The following is a 21,707-nucleotide window of genomic DNA, read 5'->3' as shown; positions in this document are numbered from 1 at the left end:
CGGCATACTCGGTGCGTGAATCTGATGAACAAAACCGGATGTTAGAGCAACGGGTCGCGTCTACTTTGACCTCTTAAAACCGAAGATAAACCGGATCGGGTTTAACTCTGTGCTGTCTGAACGCAGTGGGTTTTTATTTTTACGACCACCCCCCGCTGCTCGTAAAAGTTAGACCGGTTCGGGTCTAAGTTAGCACGCTGTCTGAACATACCCTATGGCAGGAGTGAGGGCAGAGATGGAAGACTTAGGCGCACGTTCCATTTAGGGCCGGTTCGGCAACCATCACACGATTGTCAAGCGATTACAGTAGCAAACGATTCAGCAGCGGTTGTGAGACGATTGGGGATAGGTTCTTCAAACGCTTCAGTGCGCTGAGCTTGTCTGGTCGTCCCCAAACAAAGGGGCTATAATCGGATTGCTGTCCATTGTGTTGGGATTATAGCTTTGACTGTTTGGTAGTGGACTATGAATATGAATTTAAAAACTAAAATGTTCTAACGCTTTATTTTTGCGCTGTGTTTTTTCCATTTCTGAAATACTCATCTAAAGATACCACAGATACTTTTTTTAACCGTGAAAAACGATGAAGTATAACCTGATATTCTACTTTACCTCATTTGCTGGTTGGCTTCGCCTAGCGCTGGCAACGTCAATGTACCATACATGGGTACATCATGTACATGTTTACATGCATTTGAGCGTTCGAGACAAAATCAATTTTTGATTGGTTGTAACCAACTAAGAATGTTTCCTATCTAATGTGTATGTTTTTAATAAACGTATTGACCAGGTTGTTGAATTTGGGTGTGATCTACAAATAGGATTGTAATCAGTACGTCCTCGTCAGAAGGTTTAATTTTGAATACTCTTAATTTTAAACATACTGTTGGCATTGAAGAAGAAATACCATTGCATTAATAAAAAGACTGCATTAAAAACTACCTAATGTTTGTGTGTGCAATTGTTTGTTTTATGCTCAATTGGAATAAATTTACGGATCTTATTATCAGAACATTTTGTTTATACCCTTCCCGTTTTTAAGTTTACGATAAAACTCTCTATGTTTAAGGTTGATCAGACAATCTCGTGCTTTAATATAAATTTGTTTCCTGGAAAAGTGTAAATAAATTTGGAGTCCGATTTTGGGGAAAATGTGAAACATAAATATTAAAAATCTGTGAAATTATAAATGAATGGTTGACTCACTTTTTATTACAAAGACGCATCATGTTAAATCTCTTTTTTGAATGTGTGTGGCTCTGAGAAGAGCCATTTGGTTTGTTTGAGAGAAGGTTTCTTTCCTTCCTCGGGGTTTCTTGAACTTGTGGACGAGACGATCTTGTCGGTCCATGTCGGCTGCACTCTGAAAAACCTTCTTGCATCCTTGCTTGCACCTTCGCTGTTCGCTTGAAAGTGTCGACTCAAGACCCTCGTGGAAGTCTGCAAACTGAAGCGTTCCCGCAGTCGCCCTTTGAGCCATTTCATGCCATGTCATGAAGTGATATGGATGTTGCTCCGATGGTTTCGACGTGAGTTGTAGCCATCTGCAAACTCACGTAAAAAAAGTTATCAACTTCTTTGCGCGAATCAGCCTCTTGGAACAATGGCCACAGGAAGAGGACTCACACTTCACAAATTCCAGCTGAAACGACCGCTGGGCAGAGTGACACGAGAAAAATTGAAATTCCTCTGCAAGACTACTCAGAGTATCATCTCGCTGGATTTTTAGAAGGCTTGCAGTGGTGAGTTCCTAAATTTTGGCCTCGTCTGTGTTCTGTGTTGAACGGCAAGGAACGGGGACCAAGTTCAGTGGGAACGAGTCGTAAACTCTTCCTTTCCAGGCAGCGGTGGACGTCATCAGTCGCCATGTCAAGAACAATGGCCTCTTTGGTTTCCCTCTCTTGTTGTCACTTTTGTTTGTTCTTGTGGAGTCTTTTCCTCCCCGGGTAGACTAACCTTTAGTTGAAGCCCTGTTAACCACATAGTCAGGGGTCAATGAATGTTCTTCCATGTTGAACCTACTTTCCCCAGGTGAATATGCCACAATGCACAAGTAGTCGAGGTTCAAGTCTCGCCAAAGTCGTCCAATCATTTGGACTACCTTCAAACTGTGCTTTTTCCAGTCTAGCCCATTGTCTGATATGATTACGGCAGCGTACTTCCCGTCTTTTTCGTTGACTCTTTGAATTAGTTGTTTGAGGTCTTCGTGGTGATTATAGACGGATGCGTTGTGATACTTGTTGCCCCGGAGATAGATGGAGAGTGGTCCAGTTCTGGGATATTTAAAGTGGAGACGGCCAAGCTTGTCATGTCGATATTTTGAGGTGGGTAGCCGACACTGGTTGCCAGGTGACGGAGATTCTTGAAATAGTGTATTGTCGTGCTGTTTTGGTGATGGCCGGTGAAGAAGCTGCATATACCCGCTTGGTAAAATTTTGTACACAGTTGAAAAGCTGTGGTCTGGATAATGTACCATGTCATTTATCATGAAGTAAGATTTAAAGGACATCCTTCTAACGACACATGGACCCCTTCCTACAAGTAGCTTGTTTTTGTCGTCCACTGACCATGCCGACACCTCGTCTTCAAAACAAGTGGCCATCTCAAGAGCGTAATTCACGGAGCTTCGGCAAAAATAAGAGTTTTTGTTTTCCTTTGATACATCATTTGCCTTCACGCCAATTTTTGCGTCAATAACTCCATGATATCGGACGCTTGCATTGCGGCTACTATGGGGTGCTACAAATAAGCGTTTGATGGAGCTCTCACTGATTGACTTTGGCAGGTCGGAAACTTCAGGCCTATTCAAAACTTCACTCGTCAATCTCCGTGCTGTCACACCACCAGATGACCAAGTTTCTGATCTCCTCTGATGTGCTGCAAAACCATGATCAAGTAGACTCTCGTTAACAGTCTGGACGAGGTTTGGATGTTTTTCATGCAATGGCTTCCTACCCCGTTTTTGAGGCAAAGTACCGCGTGCTTGAGAGGTGTTCTCATTGAAGAGCCGTTTCCTTGACAGTGGGTGTGCTGATGCCTGCATGGGTTGCTTGATCGGTGAAAACGGAATCGGATTTGGTTTAAGCGGGGATATGACTTGGTCGCGAATGGGGCTAAGTAAAGACAAAGCTTCGCATTGCAATGGACTAAACTTAAACTCTTATGACCTGGAAGACGAAAGACTTCTGGCTGACACTTTGTTGGAAGCGTTGTTGTTTATTGTTTATGGCTAGGCCTACGTGCCAATGAGTGCATACAAAAGATGCTGCCGGTCGCTATAGCAACTATTTATAGTGATGTCCAGTCTCAACGTCAGATTGCTAGGGCGTATCAAACACAAAACCTATATACCTGTGTTTCTCCCTCTGCTATCTACTCCAGTACACCTGTCCCATACTGCTGAACACGGCCACAGTTTTTACGAGCAAGTCTGTTAAACAAGTATTTATTTGAGTTGCCAGTGTGGTAGTTTCATCTACATTGAACGTGCTCACGATGAACTTCCAGGATTGTGACAGCATTGACCGATCGCCCAACAAGCGAAGAAGTAAGTTCACATTAGCACTTTTTTGAAATTTAGTTTCATCTACATTGAGCGTGCTCACGATTAACTTCCAGGATTGTTACAGCATTGACCGATCGCCCAACAAGCGAAGAAGTAAGTTCACATTAGCACTTTTTTTAATAAGTGTTTTTTAACACTTATATAAAAAAAATACCTTCATTAAAGCCATTAGACCCTTTCGGTAAACAGTGTTCTTCAAGGCCCACGCTTTGTGTACCACAACTTCTATATCAAATAACAATTCGGTGAAAATTTAGGCTCAATCGGTCATCGGAGTCGGGAGAAAACAACGGAAAAACACACCCTTGTTTCCGCCCGTTTCGCCGTGTCATGACGTGTTGAAATTAAATCCGTAATTCTCGTTAACGAGAATTTATATTGTTTTGCTGTTTTCTCTAAAAGTAAAGCATTTCATTGAATAATATTTCAAGGTAAGTTCTTTGTAAATCTGTGAACTTTTAATTTTTTTTCTGAACCGAAAGGGTCCAATGGCTTTAATATTTGGACAATGTGTTGTTCGGTTGCCCTCCGAGAAAACTGCAGGTAAAAGGCTGTTACAAAAAAGCCACGTTCTGGGTAACAGCCACTATAAACAAATGCTAGCGTTTGAACAGTGAGATTCCACAAGCTAATGTTTGAGGCTCTACACCGACTCTGTTTCCAGAGATACATCGCAACATTACCAACAGACGAGGCACTTGAAGTCGATAACAAACTTGCGAGCCTAAGTGATTCTTTCCCTACTAACTTTCCTGACAGTCTTTCTAATGAAAAGTATCAAAGTCTGCTTTAGTCATATCAAGAATTTGTTTCAAAGGCTGGAACCAAACCTATGTTTGCATTTTGGAGCAGCTACATAGACATGGTACAAGTTCTCCTTCTCTTCATCCGAGCATCCAGAGAAAGTAACTGGGATTTACCAGTTCGCTACGAGTGGAAGTGAACCTAAGCAGGTCGCCTTCTCATTTTGTCTGTGCTAGTTTTGTTCTAGTTTTGATCTTCCTCTTTAAATACCCATGTCCACCCACTTGCTACTATCTCTAAAGAGAAAAGAATAGCGACGACCCCTCATGCTATCCTTAACACTCAAACTCATTTGTCTTCTAAATGCGCAGTCAGTATGTAACAAAACTGCTGCTTTGTCTGACTACATATTGGAACATGATTTGACTATTGTTGCCCTAACAGAAACATGGTTGTCTAATACCGATAAGTACAAGAAGACTGTTGGTGAATTGTCATTACCCGGTGTTTCTTCCACCTCATGTTTAGCTAGCAGCTGCCATGCAACACTTCCCTAGTGCTTCATTTGTTTCCTGAGCTTTTTAGCTGAACTGTCTTCTTCTGAACTTCCTGGATCTTTAGGTATCCGCCCGACAGTCTGAAGGCCCATTAGTCCGAAGGTTCAATAGGGTGAAGGTGCGATAGTCCGAACGCACACATTCCCATGACAGGGGGTTTATTAGTGCGGAAATGAAATAGGGTTTCTTAACCCAAACATTTGATGCGATAGTCCGAAGGTTCATCAGTCTACAGGTTCATTGCCTGAACATGTACTACTTGTGACTGTATCCTGCTTATTGCTGCTATAGGCAGAACATTTTACAGCAACATTTTCTGCTTGAAAGATTAATTGATACAGGAATGTTTACAAATTAACAAACATTGATAAGTGTCGGTCTGAAAACTAACCAACTTTTAAGTTTTGTCTGTCTGAGATGCTGTCGTAGTAGAACAAAACCACACAATCATATGAAGACCCCAATTTTAATCTTGGTTGTAACAGAAACTAAGCACAATGGTCAAGCTTCAAACTGTGCATTTTTTCAATCATTCTTTGAACTCATTTTGGTACCAGGATATCATGGCACAATGTTAAAATTACTGTTAATTTTTCCCAAGGATAAAACAACTACTTCCTCTGCGATCCTCATGCAGCCTCTTTCGCTTGACATCGTCTACGAAAAAGCAAATGTTCAAAGGTTTACCCATGTAGCACTAAAAGCAAATTTGTACGTCAAAAGAGGTAACTTAACCTAATAGAGCAAAAGTTGTTTGTCCAAGAAAGTTCTCTGCTCACCAGTTCTATGACATTTCTTAGAGATTTAAAGCCAGGCAGATTAGTAAGCAATTAGAAGAAACAAATGTATCATTCCTCAATAACACGCTTAGAAGCATGAAGCCAGACACTGTGATGACAGTACCAGATTTTGAGTTTCTTCTGTTGTTAAGTGAGATTTAAGTTCGTGAATCGCAAGCATTTCTCATGGAAGATAACATAATGGGCACTTCTACATGTCATTACCTCTGTTTCGGTAGCATATAGTATCTCAATTCAATGCATGCACCACAGTTGCTGGTGAAGAGTTGGCCTTGCGAAGAGTTCTGGCAAGTAATGCTAGTAAGAAAAATATGCTTTCTGCATGCAAACTTTAAAGAAATCTTGACCTGCTAAAATGTATCACAGCAAAAGTCTTTGTCAGTCCACACAACAAAATCACAATACTCTGTATTTGTGCTGTTAATTTGTGACTGAAGCTAATAGTAATAGTCATGGGTTGTCTTTAATTTTGGATGACCATTGTCTGAAAGTTCGGGACAGAAACCATTGTTGAGATAATGACATCCTTTTTTTGTCTGGCTGAATGGATACTTTACTTTAACACATCCATATCAAGAACACAAACAGCTGACTGGGCGGACAGGGGATGCACCAATGTAAGGTACTTAAAGATAAATGACAAATCGTGATCTTCCGATGACGAAATCGGTGTGACTTTGTTCCATGTTATTTTTATACTTTTATTACCGTACTTCGCTTTCATATTTTAGACAATATTCAGTGGCTTTAGTTGAGAATTTAGAGTCAGAATGACATGCTGACTTGAGCCTGGATACATAATATATTCTTCCTGCACGAAATGAGAACCATACCCTTACAAAAAAGTCCCATGGGATTCTCATGGGATTCCCATTGGAGCTCATGGGATCCCATGTGAACTCCATGGTATCCCATCGATAAGACCATGGGATCCCGAGGGGTCCCATGTGAAGGCCCATGGGATTCTGATTTGTTCCCATGTTGTCTCATCGATAAGACCATGGGGTCCCATGGGATCCCATGTGAAGGCCATAGGAACCCCATGGGATTCTGATTTGTTCTCTTTGGTCTCGGTTGTTCCCATGGGGTTCCCATGTGAAAACCATGGGTTCATGTTTGTGTCTTATTGAGTCATCAGGGTTACTATTGGGTCCCATGGGAACACCATGGGGTATGAAGCGTTCCCATTGGGGTTAATGGGATCCTACATGGGACCCCATGGGTCCCCCATGTGATCCTCCATGGGATCCTACATGGGATCCTTAGTAGGCCGTAAGATTTCAACTTATAAGATCTTATAAGATTTTGTTAATGGAGTCAGAATTATATAAAAATCGTATTATAGACCTGAAATACAAAATTGTTTTATCAACTTAGAATTTTGCAAATAATTCTTAACAGAAGTTTCAGAGAAAAAATCATGCTCATTTCTTACTTCAGTAGAAGCAGTAAGAAACCATTTCTTACTTCAGCAAGAAACAGTATAAAGAAGACACCGGGTCCTATATTACTGATCTGAATCTTCCAGTCTTGGTTTTCCTCAAATTAATATATTTTGTTTGTGTTGTGGGTGTTTTACAGTTCTTTTGAATTGTCTGTAGTTTGTGAAGTTGTGTATGTAGATGTGAAGGATTGAAAACATTCAATGATTGTAAGGCTTTTAAATGCTTGAAAGAACTCGGTAGACTTCTATCTATTCGACAATTAACCACTACTCTGTACCATCCAAGCTTGAACAGTTTAGGCGAACGATTTAACGCCTCTCAAACAGATGTTGAAACGCCTTTTTGCCGATAGACCAAGCGATTGGGACAGATATATTGCACCTCTATTGTTTGCTTTTTGGCCAAATCTTTTTTGATACTTTTGCTTGGATATCTAACATTTAACACACATGTGACTGTGACTTTGTATTATTACTCTACTGGTAAACTTGAGATGTTTTCTTTGGCCAAGTCTTTAAGATTGAAACGTGTGTAAATAGTAAAAGCTGGTATTAAAGTGATCAAATCTTGCACACACACAAATAGGAGCACTCTACCAGAAACACAGTGTGTTACTTAATTGATAGTATTTATTTGTAAACCAGCATGAAATACTTATTATACTATGCCCAGTGTTTGTGTCTGGAATCATTGAAGTTTTAATTTTGGACAAAAGCTGATAAATAATACTAAAGACCTTATGTTCATGCAGTGCAGAAAGTGCTAGTAATAAATGCTGAACAAGTGGCGGCTTAGGAACAGTGTAAACAGAAACAACATCCAGCATTTTTGTTTTAAGTTCAAGCATGAATTTTCAACCTTGATTTCTCACAGAAGTTTTCAACCACAACAACTTGTAAAATAATCTGTTCTCGTCCTTGATGCAATGGTTTATCGACCGGGGCAATTTCTACCACCGTATAGCAATAGCCTAGCTTCTCACACGTTGCTTTGTGAATAAACTGATGCTGTCATGGAGTGGTACTCGATGGGACATACACAAAACAGACAAAATGCGACAACGTTGGGATGTTCTATCATTCCAGGTAATCAAATCTTACTCTTATTGTCATGTGGACCCAGGAACAATACGATTGACGCATGGCATATGGTTAAGCTTGTTTTAAAATGATTGAGCTTGTTTGAAACAGATTAACAAACTCATTTTAATCTAACTTTGAAATCTAAAATTGTTGCAGTGTTTCATAGTTTCTGAAAGCAGTACATTATTTTAGAAAAAAACGCAGTTGTATAATTATTATTTCTAGCTGCCATAGGGCTAATAGGTTATGTGCTATCACAATTTATCCATCACTGTTAAAATGCATTATAGAAACGACGAACTCGCTAATTCGGAATTGCCAACTTGGCTATCACCGTGCAGTCGAGCGGTGCCGTAGATCAGCTACACAGCACATCTGTATAAGTGGACACACTGTGAAGTAGGGACTGTGCCGCTTCCGGACGCGATGCGGCACCAGGAGCGATAAAGGATTGTAGCGCCCTCTAGCGTAGGGGCGCGAAAACTGTTAAATGGCCGTGCATTAGGTCCGTCGTGCACACAAGAGTTGCGGTAAGAAACATCGCTGTTTGATTGTAAAATTTGTTATTGATGTTGAAGCAACGTCAAAGGGAATGACATGTGTCTACTATGGACACAACTTTATTTTGTGACATTTGTATCTTGCTGTTATTTTTAGTAGAGCAAAAGATTGTGAATTGATTGATGTTTATACAAAATTACAACAATACAATTATTTAATTTTACATGTTATGACTAAACTAGATTAGAATTAGATGACTAAATTGAAATGGTTGAATATTCTAAATTTGTTCAGTCACCAGGTATGATCTACCGATCTAGTGGTTTAATGGAATCGGAATTTTCTTTGAGTGAATGTGAAACTGCCTGGTACAGTCGGTGATAAAATAAGTTTGAACTTATGGAATGAGGAATTGTTAAAAGCAGATTTTTTGAGACAGAAAACGTTTGCTATTTTTCACTGAAGTCGGCCACAAATTAATGATATACATTTGATTTAAATACTTATTCAGAATAGGAAGATTGGACAAGCTTAATTTATAAGTTTGACTGAAATCGATTAGACTCAAATTCAGTTACATGTAAATGCAAGGCCGCATTTCTGTTTTAAGTCCGGCAGAGTGTAACGAAAATACACGGTTACAAATAAATTCCAGTCAGCACACTTAATTACTTCATAAACTTTATTTACGAGATTTTAGGAAAGAGTAAAGTACAAGTTCAATGTTATATTTCAATGTAAATGACTCAGAATAATCATTGCGCTTGTGTTTAATGACCAATCAGAGTAGTGCAAGAGGCATTTTGTTGTGAGACGCTAGCTTCTTGCGTTGTTTGCGCACCCTAAAAGCTATAAAAGACGAGCCAGATTTCAGCTTGGTGTTCAGATTGTGACTTGTTTTAACCCAGTGGGCAGCGGGTAGACTGCTCTAGGAGCGCGTCTTACAACCAGCAAATGTTCGATTGCAGATGCACATTGACGCTGCGACTCATCGTCGACCACAGAGGCTTTACTTTACGTACATTTCACACATATATTATACAGAAATAGTGAAGATATCTGAGACTAAATAAAAGTGTTATCATTGGACGAGTAACTTGATCTCTGAGAGTACATTCTTGCTAAGTCTTCTACTTGAACAAGCGGTTTGCAGCCCTGTTACAGTACGTTACTCGTTTACGTTCCTCATTTCTTTTGAAGATAAAATATTCACCATCTTGAAGGGTTGAAAAAAGGTAACACTGACAATACCAGTAATATTAAGACCAACTCTGTGACTCTGTGAAGCTAATTTTTAGTAATTATTTCATGTTAACTCGGGTAAAATCCCAATATTTGGTAACCGAGCAAAGGCAAAACGTGTGGATGCGAGTGTGCCTAAGAGGTGATTTCTTTGAACATTTTTCTTACCCTTTCTCAAATTTGTCAAAAGCAGCCAGTAATTTTTGTGTTAAGTTATCCCCGATACCGTTTGCAAAACTAAGCTCGCTGGCAGTATCATAATTTATGATAAAAAAAAATGAAATGCCCTGATGTTCGAGAGCACCTGCTTTTACTTTTCAAGTTATTTGAATCTCATTCGTGCTTTTCAGTTTAAATGATGTGGACATCACGGAGACCACGCAAGTAGGATAAGAAAGATGGACAAAGAGGAAATGACAAGGTGAAAAAGATGTTGAAGCTGTCTCGTCTCGGTTTAAGTTTACGAGGAAGCCTAGTCCCCTTAAAAAGGTGAGTATTTTAAAACCATTTCCTAACTCTCTCTCGAAATAAGTTTGCGAGGAAGCCTAGTTTCTTAAAAAGGTGAGTATTTTAAACCAATTCCTAACTCTCTCTCGAAATAAAATAAAAAGTGCCAGCCAATTAGTTAGCCCAATTAGATTCTTTTGTACAGAAGATGTGGTACCGCCACTCTGCACCGTCGCATTCGTGTAAATTTGAATAATTGGAGACAAGAATTGTGGCTATACACGTTAACATTTACCGTTTGTGGTGTTTCAACGAAATATAGATTATTTTTTACATATTTGCTATTTTTGTGTCATGCGTTGGTTTAAAATTTGAGTGTTAGCACACAAGGGTTGTTGGTATTTAGTTGTTTTTGATTTGGTGGGCGAAAGTGTACACAAATTTTATCAGGTCTCACAAAAGTAGTTTTTTTCTTTATTTATCCTTACGACATACAACACCATAGTATCCCTTCCTCCATGGTCAAGTCATCCCCCGTTTATCCCTCCCGTCACAACAGACGAGATTGGGTAGAGGAGGAAATGAAAGAGGAATCAAGAGAAGAAAAAGGCAAGGAGGAACTGGGAGAGGAAGATGGAGAAGAGTGACCGACAGAGGACCAAGGTGAGGGGGAACTACTAGAGGAGGATCGAGAAGAGGAATCAAGAACCCTGGATAGCCAATAGTGACACAAGGTTCAATAACAGAAAAATAAAAGACAAGTGTATTATGGCTTTGTCAGCCTACCGGGATACTAGTACACAAACTTCAAATAAAACAGGCTTGTGAGACTTCTCATTAGAGAACACAATAGCTTTATTTAATAACTTAACTTACGAAACTTAGGTTAATTAAAGACGGAGACTCCAACCTCCTAGACCAGGCTAACGGCTACTGGCGATCATAGGCTGCGCCCTGGTATAAGTACTATCCCGTACTTAATTAGTATTCATAATATTACTACGCCATTATACGAAAAGTAGTCCCCCCATAACAATTAACTTGATGGTATGATCAGAAGTAGCGAATCGGCTTTCATCCTAATTTTTTAATCCCCAGTTTTTTCTCCCTCAAGAAAAAAAGACAAGGAGGGGAGGAACAGACAGAATATTACAGGGCCTGGAGAGGGTCCTTGGACAGCTCCAGAATGCACGACTGGACGTTCAAGAAAAACCTCGTCCCCCTCTCCAGGCAGCTGTCTTTGACAACAACATGGTGGAGTTGGCTAGAGGGCACCGGCAAGTAGCTTCAACAGGAACTTTGCGGTCACCTGGCCAGGATGGTCTTTACGGAGGCTGAAATCAGGGATCACAGAACATGGTTTGGGGTGGGGGAAAATAATAGACGAGGTGGGCAACGGGGGCAGTTCGTGGCCAAACACCAGATGTGCTCAAGGATGCCGATTGGAGAGTATTCTGCAACGCATTGATTTGTTCGTAAACAACTTAACAATGTAATTTTTTTGTTTAGGTACAAGGACACTAGCCATTCCCCACCATGTCGACGTCAACATTCTTGGTAATGCAAACTTGTTTGCAAACAACAAATGCAAATAAATTCAAATGTGTATGCTTATTTCGTGCGTAAAATTGTTTAAGTGAAACATAAATTCTTTTAAAAAACACGTTACTTTAAAAGTAACCGTTTCTGACAATGTTTTATACTCCAAACAGCTCTCCATTGCTCATTGCCAAGTAAAATTTTGCCCCAAAAATGTAATTACCAATGGTGTCGAGAACCTTTTAAATTGCATGGGTTTGGATGATGATACTACTTAAACAATTTCCTGAAAATATTTTTAGTGTCACTGATATGAAAATAATTTTAGCACGTACTTAAAAATTATCAGCTCTGGAATAACATTGTACATGCTGATTAATTATTAAATGTATAAGTTAAATCTAAGTTGATAGGATAGGAAGACGGACAAGGAGGAGATGTCTAAGTGAAAAAGAAGCTGAAGCTGTCTCGTCTCGGTTTAAGTTTGCAATAAAGCCTAGTACCCTAAAAAACGAGGAAAATGGGGTGGAGAGGGAAGAAGTGAGGGAGGAGGTGAGAGTTGGGGGGAAGGGCCGCAAGAAGTTGATGTGCTTCATCAACTTCTTGTCGGCCAACAACTAGGGAGGTTTCAGGGCCTGCTGAGGGTCCTTGGACAGCTCCAAAATGCACGACTGGACGTCCAATACCAACATCGTCCCCCTCTCCAGGCAGCTGTCTTTGACAACAACAACATGGTGGAAATGGCTAGAATCTACCAAGAATCTAACAAAAACTTTGCGGTACAGCTGATCCGGAGGGTTTTAACGGAGGCTGAAATCAGGGATCAGGGAACATTGTTTGGGGTGGGAGAAAATAATAGACGGCGTGGGCAACGGGTCAAGTTCGAGGCCAGCTTGACTTCGTCAGACTCGAGCGGATCCGGTTGGACTTTTTTAAGATAGCATCTGCTCAAGAATGACGAGTGGAAAGTATGCTGCAAACGCATTGACTTGTTGCAAACGCATTGACTATTGGTAATTACTCAAAATAATTATTAGCGTTAAACCTCTCTTGGTGACGATCATGGGGAGAGGTTGATGGTTTAAAACATTTTGAGAAACGGCTCCCTCTGAAGTGCCATTGTTTTCGAGAAATAAATATTTTTCCACGTTTCCATGTGTCACTGAAGTATAGAAAATGGGATTTCTGTCATGTCTAGACAGGGCTACGTTCCAGTGATAATATTGTGATGTATATGTTTTTATTTACATTGCATAACCTAGTAATTCCCATGCGATAAGACACTATTGAGCTTAATGACAACCATGCGCGATAAATTAATGGATTCCACGCCATAAATTAATTATTCCACATGAAGAGTGAAACGTGTATAAAAGAGCAAGGGCGCGCGGCGGGGGATTTTCATCTTAACAACATCCATCCGATCAATGCGTTATGCTACAGCACGTACGTCCGTCACTGCATCATCACCATGAATTCTCGTGTCATGCGTCAGGGTCTCATATGTTCAACTGTTCTGACGGAAGACGGTGTAACAGTTTCTTTGAGTGGCCTTTAAAAAATTGGAGAAGGTTCGCGATGACAAGCCTACAGCCTGACACAGCAACAAAAATGCACTGCAAGTAAAAAACATCATCGATGGCGCGTTAGCGCAAAATGCCGAGCTTAATGCAACTGACTTGAAGAATAGCATCACTCGTGCTACGGGTAATGTTATTCCGCTGTCAACAATAAGCCGCGCTAGGAAGAAACTTCGATGGGTTCAGGAAGGAGATTGGTACTGCAAACTGCTCAACATTGCTAACAGGCCCAAGCGATTAGAGTTCGCACAGTGGTGTCTGGCAAATGCTGACACATTCGATGATGTCGTCTGGACAGATGAAAAGTTCAATCCAAATTGAGCGGCACGCTAAAAAGGCATTCCGTAAAGTGGGTACGCCACCTGTCCTCAAGGGAAAACCTAAGCATCCATTAAAAGTCCATGTATGGGCTGGGATTTCCCTTCGAGGGTAGCAACTGGCATAGGCACTTTCGATGGAATAATGCGCGCAGATTATTATGCAAACACAATTTTGCGCACTTGGGTTAAACCGTTTTTGTCCAGACGTTTTGGCGCAGCGCATCGCTTTCAGCAAGAAAACAATCCACAACACAAAAGCCTACTTGACCAAGCTCAACAAAAACTGGTGGACCACGCCCCCCGAGTCTCCAGACATGAATTCCATCAAAAACCTTTGGGCGGAATTGAAAGACTACTTGAGGAAACATGTGAAGCCGTCTACGAAGGATGAGTTTGTTCAAGGCATCCAGGACTACTGGTCCCAGAGTTTGACGAAGCAGAAATGCCAAAAATACATCAGGCACCTTCGAAAGGTATTCCCAGCAGTCGTGGAGAGAGAAGGACGTGCGTCTGGCTACTAGAACAAACACCAGTTATGTGGTGATGCACACATCGGTCACACATCATGCTCAGATAACGGGGAGAGTCACACGTGATCATAAAACCAACGGCTCTTTGCAGAGTCACGTTTTTTGAAAAAGAGAGATAGCCTACTGAAGTCTACCTTTTATTTTAAGACGTTTCATAACATTTTGCCGACAAGTATTATCTTTGTTATTGTGTATTTAGTAGTAGGGCATAGTTAGGCCGGGTTCAACAAAAACATGTTTAGCCTCCCGGGTTCTAACTACATGTATTAGTTTCTAACTGTTTTGCTGTGACCATTCAATATAATTTGTCCGTTGAAATAAACCTTAAAAGACACTAATCATGAACAGAATATAATAGTGTCTGATATATTGCAGGAATGCACGACCCCCCTCCCCCACTCTGGCGATGCACTAAGCGTCGCCGGTAATATGTTTTACAATTTCTTTAAAGTAGTAAGAATACAATACCACGTGTACAACTTGATGCTTATAGTATTACAAACACACATCCTTCCATTATTCGTGTAAAAGCAACTGTACATTCATTCTTGCAACACTGCTCCTCGGGTGTGAGCCCACCAACCGCTTGGAGAGCCACCATACAGTTCCCCAATCCACAAGATGAAGAAAGCATCAAATCCCTGAAGCAGGGATTCTTCAAAGTTGCAGGTAATTAGAATAATTACATAAACTGAAAACGAAACCCTTTCCCACAGTTGTCAAAAAACATTTACCTGCCTGCATGATGATAAAAATGACGAATCCTGTTCCTATTTATGATAAAGTTGGGTTTAAAGCTTCAGAATCCGTACGTAGCAACAGTGTCGGGTGAAGAACAATTCTTAATGTTCTTTTGCTGATTTCAGGAACCCTCGCAAATTCAAACAGGGAACGAATATTACAGTTTGAAAACTTGTATCACGAAGTACTTAATGCATACCCGTCGAAATAATCATAAGTCCTAGCTCTGTAGAGAAAACGGCTGTAGAGAACTGACACGTCCACGACGTGCATATCTTATGTTGTGTGTGTGGTTTTCTGGTGCATGCATGTCACAACACACTGTTGCACACACAAGGAACCCCCAGAACTGAGAAAGTCCAATGGAGACGTAGATCTAGGCCTGATAGCCAGCAAGGTGCAACAAAACGCATAATATTTTAAGGACGACCCTCAAATCTCCATACCAATGTCGGCAAATAAATCACAAACAAAACAAACCCCCAAAACCCAAAAAGGAAAACCTGAGCGTACATCTAAAGAACAGCAAAGAGCAACAAAGGTAAATCACCTCTAGAACGAAAGTCAAATCCCACAAAATAAGTCATGAGAAAAAACGCTGACAAAAGAACGAAATGTTTCTCCTCAGAAAGTTAAACCAAGGCCTGTATACAATTCCCAGATGCAATTAAAGGTCTAAATGCCAAGTTAGACAACACCGTTATGATAAATAAGTAACTGTTGATTTTAACAACGATGTTTGACAAGTATCCTTAAGTAAGAGCTGCTTTAAATTCAAACAAAAATGAAGTATGCCTCCACATCTTAAACGTTACCGAGACCTGCTCAACTGGAAATCGGACAAAAGGTAAAATTATATGGTTACATCTTAAACGTTACCGAGACCTGCTCAACTGGAAATCGGACAAAAGGTAAAATTATGTTACATAATGCATGCCACATGAAGCTGGAGGAAAGTGGTGCAGTTCATACCTTAAACGAAACGCCTCGGGTACTGAATATTAAATGTTTATCAAGTATGTGGATTTTATCCAAAGGAGCAAGCAAACGTGTAAATGTTCAAACAGAAAATACAGCAGAAGAAAAACGTCGCACAGCTGCAATTACATTTTTCTTGGGTATGTTGTTAAATTCTTTGCATTTGTAACTATATTTATTTGGTAATTAATTTGTACAATGTGTTCTAAAACTTCCTTTTTTCTTTTACCGTTATCTGAAAAGTTCTGTTTTTGTTTTCTTCTTTTTTACAAATAGTCAGGATCTAAACCTGCAGAGAAAGTGGCAGAACTGTTGGATTTAACCATTGGAAAACTTCCACTCACTTATCTGTTTGTGTATTGTGGAGGTTTGGGGCCAAGAGTGCTTCATACGGATCTGGGTACCAATGCAACTTCGAATCACAAGTATTTCGGGAGATGTGTCGTGTTTTAAGCATGCTGGGCATGCGAACTACACCTTACAACCCAAAGTCGGACGGGCTCCACAAAACCGTCAACCATATTGTCAGCGTTTTCACGAAGGAGCACTCTACGCGCTTAAGGATTTTTTTTAAACAATTTTTTTTTACGTTGCTTTTGATATTGCATGAAGATCTACAACTACGAACAGTTTTAATCTCAGACAGCTTCACTTTCTACACTTTTAGTAACACAATTTTGGCACAAACGTGGCATTTTTGTGTTCACGAAGTAGCACGGCGTTGTACGATGTGTTGTTTTGGAAATTAGAGGTCAAAGGGCGTAAAGCACACTATGATAGGTTGAAACCTTTTGTTAAAGAACCAGTCAATTCCTGTGAAGTGAGATTTCCGAATGTGACTAATAGTTTACCTGTGAGGTACTGTTAAAAAAATGATTGCAAATTAAATTCTTGAAACTGTAAATTGTTCACTTTCCATCAGCACAGCGATCGAAAGGAATTCCAAAAATTGAAGTTTTTTTTTTTTTATTAGGTAAGTTTATTGGAGAAGACAATGTTTTTTTTCACTATTCTTCTATGGAATTAGAATTAGTGTAAATTTTAGAGTGATGTGAAATTCAAAGGGTTTTGTTTGCACCCAGGAAATTGAGTTGTGTCCAATAAGAAATGAGAGGAAACGTTTCTGTGGATAAATGGCAATCGTGTTAGAGGAAGCCTTTTGTTTAAAAGTAAGTTTTGTTAAAATTTTGAAATCTTTTTAGATGTGGGTCACATCTCTTTAAGGGAGGGGTAGTGTGACGAAAAAGTCCTTAGACTGCGACGCGTTACAACATACAGGAAGGCAGCAGAGTTGTAGCACTAGTGGATGGGGTATAACGGAGAGTGAGAAGCATGTTTTTCGAGTAGGAATTTGCAGAGTGTGGACTAGCTTCTGCCGAGTTTGAGTTATTTTCAGCTTCAGGGCCGGAATTTACAGCAATGTCACCAAAGATCACAAATTCCAAATGAAGTGGCTGTGGGGAGTTGTCATAGTAAGAAACAGGGCATTTCAGATATCTTCGATGGTGAACAAGTAACGTTACGATGACGTTACGTGTTTGCTGGGTGGGGAGTTGTCACAGTAAGAAACAGGGCATTTAAGATATCTTCGATGGTGAATGAGTCATAGCTGTGTCTTTCGTAGAATGCAAGCACCAATAAGCAAACAAATACAGATATTGGCTGGCAGTAATGTTGAGGTTCAACTATGACTACAACCAAGAAAAATGAGGGGGCCTACTTCATAATTAAGAAATTAAGTGACGTTGTCGTGAGATTCCAGAATAATGGCCGGCACAAACCAAAAGTCGTTCGCACTGGTATTGTTGTAATCATTGCCGGGGGACGTTGATCGATCATGGTGCAGTTCTAAAAACAACAAAGGTCCTTTAAAGGGACACACCGGCTCACCATTTACGCAATTTATGGGTGTAGAATCATAAATTATGTTTTATTAGATGGTTGCTGTAAAAAGAATTTATCAAAATGTCACGTGATTAGCGAAAAATCTTAAAAAAAAAAAAACAATGCAGTAAAAGGCCACCATATACCTGTTTTCAGCCGTTGCAACTGTCGCACAATGTTGTAAGTAGACTGGTGCTTTGTTTATAGCAACGTTTTACCACCGTCTATCCATGTATTATAAACAACCAGCATATACGGATCAGGCAAATCCTTCGACGATGGAGGTAGATCTTCGTCACGAAGAACACAAAGAAACTAACACAGAATATAATGGGACAATGAAAAGTAAATAAAGCATTCCTGGCACAAACAAACTAGGCCTACTACCGCAAGGCCATGATGCAGTTTGGAATGCGATCGTGGCGTTACATGCTCCTGACGTGCCAGGGCCAAATTTCATAATACCTTCATAGTGGCACAACAATTTGCTTAGCACAAAATAGTATTGTATAGCAGAAACTGATTACCAGTCAAATTTTAATTATATTTGAAAACTTGTGGGCTGGTGCCCAGCTAAACTTTTAAATAGTAAAGAAATTTTGGAAGCAGTATTTTCTGGTTTACAGATGAAACTGATCAATGGGCCAGGGCCCTGTTATTCACGATAAAAGATCTTGACATAACTATAACTTTTGGAACGTAAGCGTAGCTGGGTATCTTGGAACGAAAACATAGCTGTGTATAAAACTTGGGATGTAAGCGTAGCTTGAAACCCAAGCATATCTCGGAAGGTAGGCGTAGCTGGGTATGTTGGAACGTAAACGTAGCTGCGTATGGAACGTAAGCATAGCTTGACTCTGGCTTGAAAAAGTACCTATAGCGTAACTTGAAGAGACATAAGCGTAGCTGAGTATAAGTGTAACTGAGTATCTACGTAAGCTTGGAATGTAACCAAATAATACCTCAACAATCTCAAAAAATAACACTTCATTCACAGAAAGAAAAACAAAAAAAAAAATTTTTTCACAAAATAATGCTTTGAGGGAATTTTGTTTTATTATTTTTGTTTCAACCTTTTACACAAAATTCTTATTCACCTGTTCTTTTTACAATCGGGGGCTCCGTTTTATGTTATCCTTTTTTTCTTCTTTTTAAAGCATTTTTTAAGCTACTCACACAATAACACTGTCAATATAACAAAATGCGGTATTCCCACGTTTTGACATCATAAATCTGTTTTAATCACCTGAAAACTCATAAAAACAAGAAATTAGGAGCCATCAAATAAAACTGACCATTTTTTTGGAACGTTGCGATCATAACAAATAACGGAATCGACACGAGGTGTACCAACTGACAAACCCACGATTACAAACATGTACTTTGATGTCTGGCTCCCAATCAAGCCCCCACGAGACACGGCATGTGCGGTACGTGATATGCCCCAAGGCTTACGATCCGATTGCTCAACGCCGTGAGTCCATAATTATAACAAGCTTCCGTTACACAGACTCTTTGAATGCAAATCTTACGTTAGATTTTTCACCATTGTTTACATTTAGTTTTTGTAGCGACACTTTCAACACAAGATCTTTTTCGTCAATTACTTGTTAATAATTTTGTATATAAAAAAGATTTAAACTTGGTTTGTAAATTACTTTTAGACGGCTGGAGGTAAAACAAGCCTGGATGGAAGTTCACGTGATTGTTTGTACCACTTTTTGGTGAGAATAATCACCTTCGTTTTGTGCTTAAAATGCTCAAAACCGGCTAAATTTGATGACTTTTTTATAATGACTGTTCTTTATTCCTGGAAGACCACTGGAGTCATATCTTAGTCTATTTTGTAGCCCAACTAGCCCAATTCAGCCGGTGTGTCCCTTCAAAACCAGTGGACACTTTCGATAAACAGCATGGTCCAAGGCCAACACTTCGTGTATCACAACTTCTATACAAAATAACAAACCTGTGAAAGTTTAGGCTCAATCGGTCATCGGAGTCGGGAGAAAGTAATGGGAAAACCCACCCTTGCTTCCGCACGTTTCGCTGCGTCATGACATGTGTTTACTATAAATCCGTAATTCTCGATGTTGAGAACTGACAATTGTTTTAATGTTTTCTCAAAAAGGTAAAGCATTTCATGGAATAATGTTTCAAGAGAAGTCTTTCACCTTCTGTAAATCCAGTAAGTTTATTTTAAAACCTGTGAACTTTTTTTTTCCTTTCTGAAAGTGTATAATGGCTTAATCTTTCAGGAATGAAAGATCCGATTCCTTATCATAACATTCAGTAAAAAAAAATCAGAGGAGGACGATAGTTTTTTTCACAGTATGTCGATGTTTGTAGCAAGTTCAGGGGCGACGTTGTGTAATGAAACTTACACCTGGACCCATGCTTACACGAACATTTCGTTAAATTGTTAAGCATTTTTTGTAAAACTAACCAGCGTAACAATTGAAAATACTCTTACTATAACATATTTTCAGTGCTGTTAAAGAGAGCATTTCAGCGGTATTCATGTTTTCTTTTTTGATCGTCATCACCTAGTTTTAAGCTGAACTGTACCCAAACCGCGCTAGCAAATGACTGGGCAAAACCACTTCCGCCCCCACCCCAAATTTTATGATAAAGGTTCGTCTTATCTAGCTAGCTATAGTCTATAGGAGAAAAACAAAACGCCGGCTGTACAAGAATCGCGCATGCGCACAGTTGGAAACAAATTGATGCAAAGTATTACATTTTACCTTCATGTTCAATCAATGTATTACACTGTAACACCTTGCAGATTATTTTAATTTTTATTTAGGTTGGGCGCGTGAAATGTGTTACAATTTGTTTCCTTTTAGAAAATGATGGCACATGTCGTGAGTTTAATTGTATGCACTTAATTTCCGTATGAGAGGGGTTGTTTGTGTATGTTTATGATCTTCGAGTTAAGTCATATAATATCTTGGGATTATGATTGCACTGGTCTGATGTGCCTAGGGGCTTCTCTTTTGTCAACCATTGTTCTGAACTGAAGAATGCCGAGGGTTGAAACTCTGCTTTTCATTAAATGCGTAAAACATCCTTACGCGGTCATTCCAAGGATGTCATTGATTCTTTGAGAAGGTACACGTTTGTTAGTTACTTAAAACAAATATTAACTTAAAAGATAACGTGGTAACGAGCTATGGAGAGCTGTTGATAGTATAAAACATTGTGGGAAACGACTCCATCTGCAGTAACGTCTTTTTTGAGAGAGAAGTATTTTCTCTCTAAAATAATAAAAAAAAGTTCTAGCTAGGAGTCTCTTTATTCCTATCTGAAAGCACACAAATTCGTCCAACAGAGGTGTTTTTTTCTTTCATCATCTTCTCGCAACATCGATGACTGATTGGTCCAGTCAAACTCGCTCTTCCCACCTTAACTTCGCCAAAAACATCCCTTTCCAACACTTTTAGACACGCACTGGTCTGATCGGCCAAGTGACAACGAAACGCATCCCACAGAAGAAAGTTATCGTAGATGACTTATCGTCAGTAATTCCTGATCAACTTCACGAATATAATCCTGATGCACTCTATACACACTCCGCACCCAGCGTTCCAATCAGTTGCTGTCATTCGTTAAATGTAAAGTATGGTAATTCAACTTGGGAGCTGGATATAAACATTATTCGCTCCTTCACTAAAATTAATTCCTTGAACTGTATATACAACCACTTCAATTGCATACTTACATAACATGAGCAGTCAAAGTCATTGAAATTA

At 39.7% G+C, this 21,707-nt stretch overlaps 1 pseudogene; it reads right to left on the bottom strand.

Annotated features, from left to right (window-relative positions):
- Positions 1-5,714: 5,714 nt before the first annotated feature.
- Positions 5,715-6,646, bottom strand: LOC139942661 (uncharacterized; annotated as a pseudogene).
- Positions 6,647-21,707: the final 15,061 nt, after the last annotated feature.

The sequence above is a fragment of the Asterias amurensis genome, chromosome 10 (assembly GCF_032118995.1).
Source record: "Asterias amurensis chromosome 10, ASM3211899v1".
Lineage (NCBI taxonomy): Eukaryota > Metazoa > Echinodermata > Asteroidea > Forcipulatida > Asteriidae > Asterias > Asterias amurensis.
The sequence above is the reverse complement of the archived record's forward strand: the minus strand, read 5'-3'. Positions and strand labels throughout refer to the sequence as shown.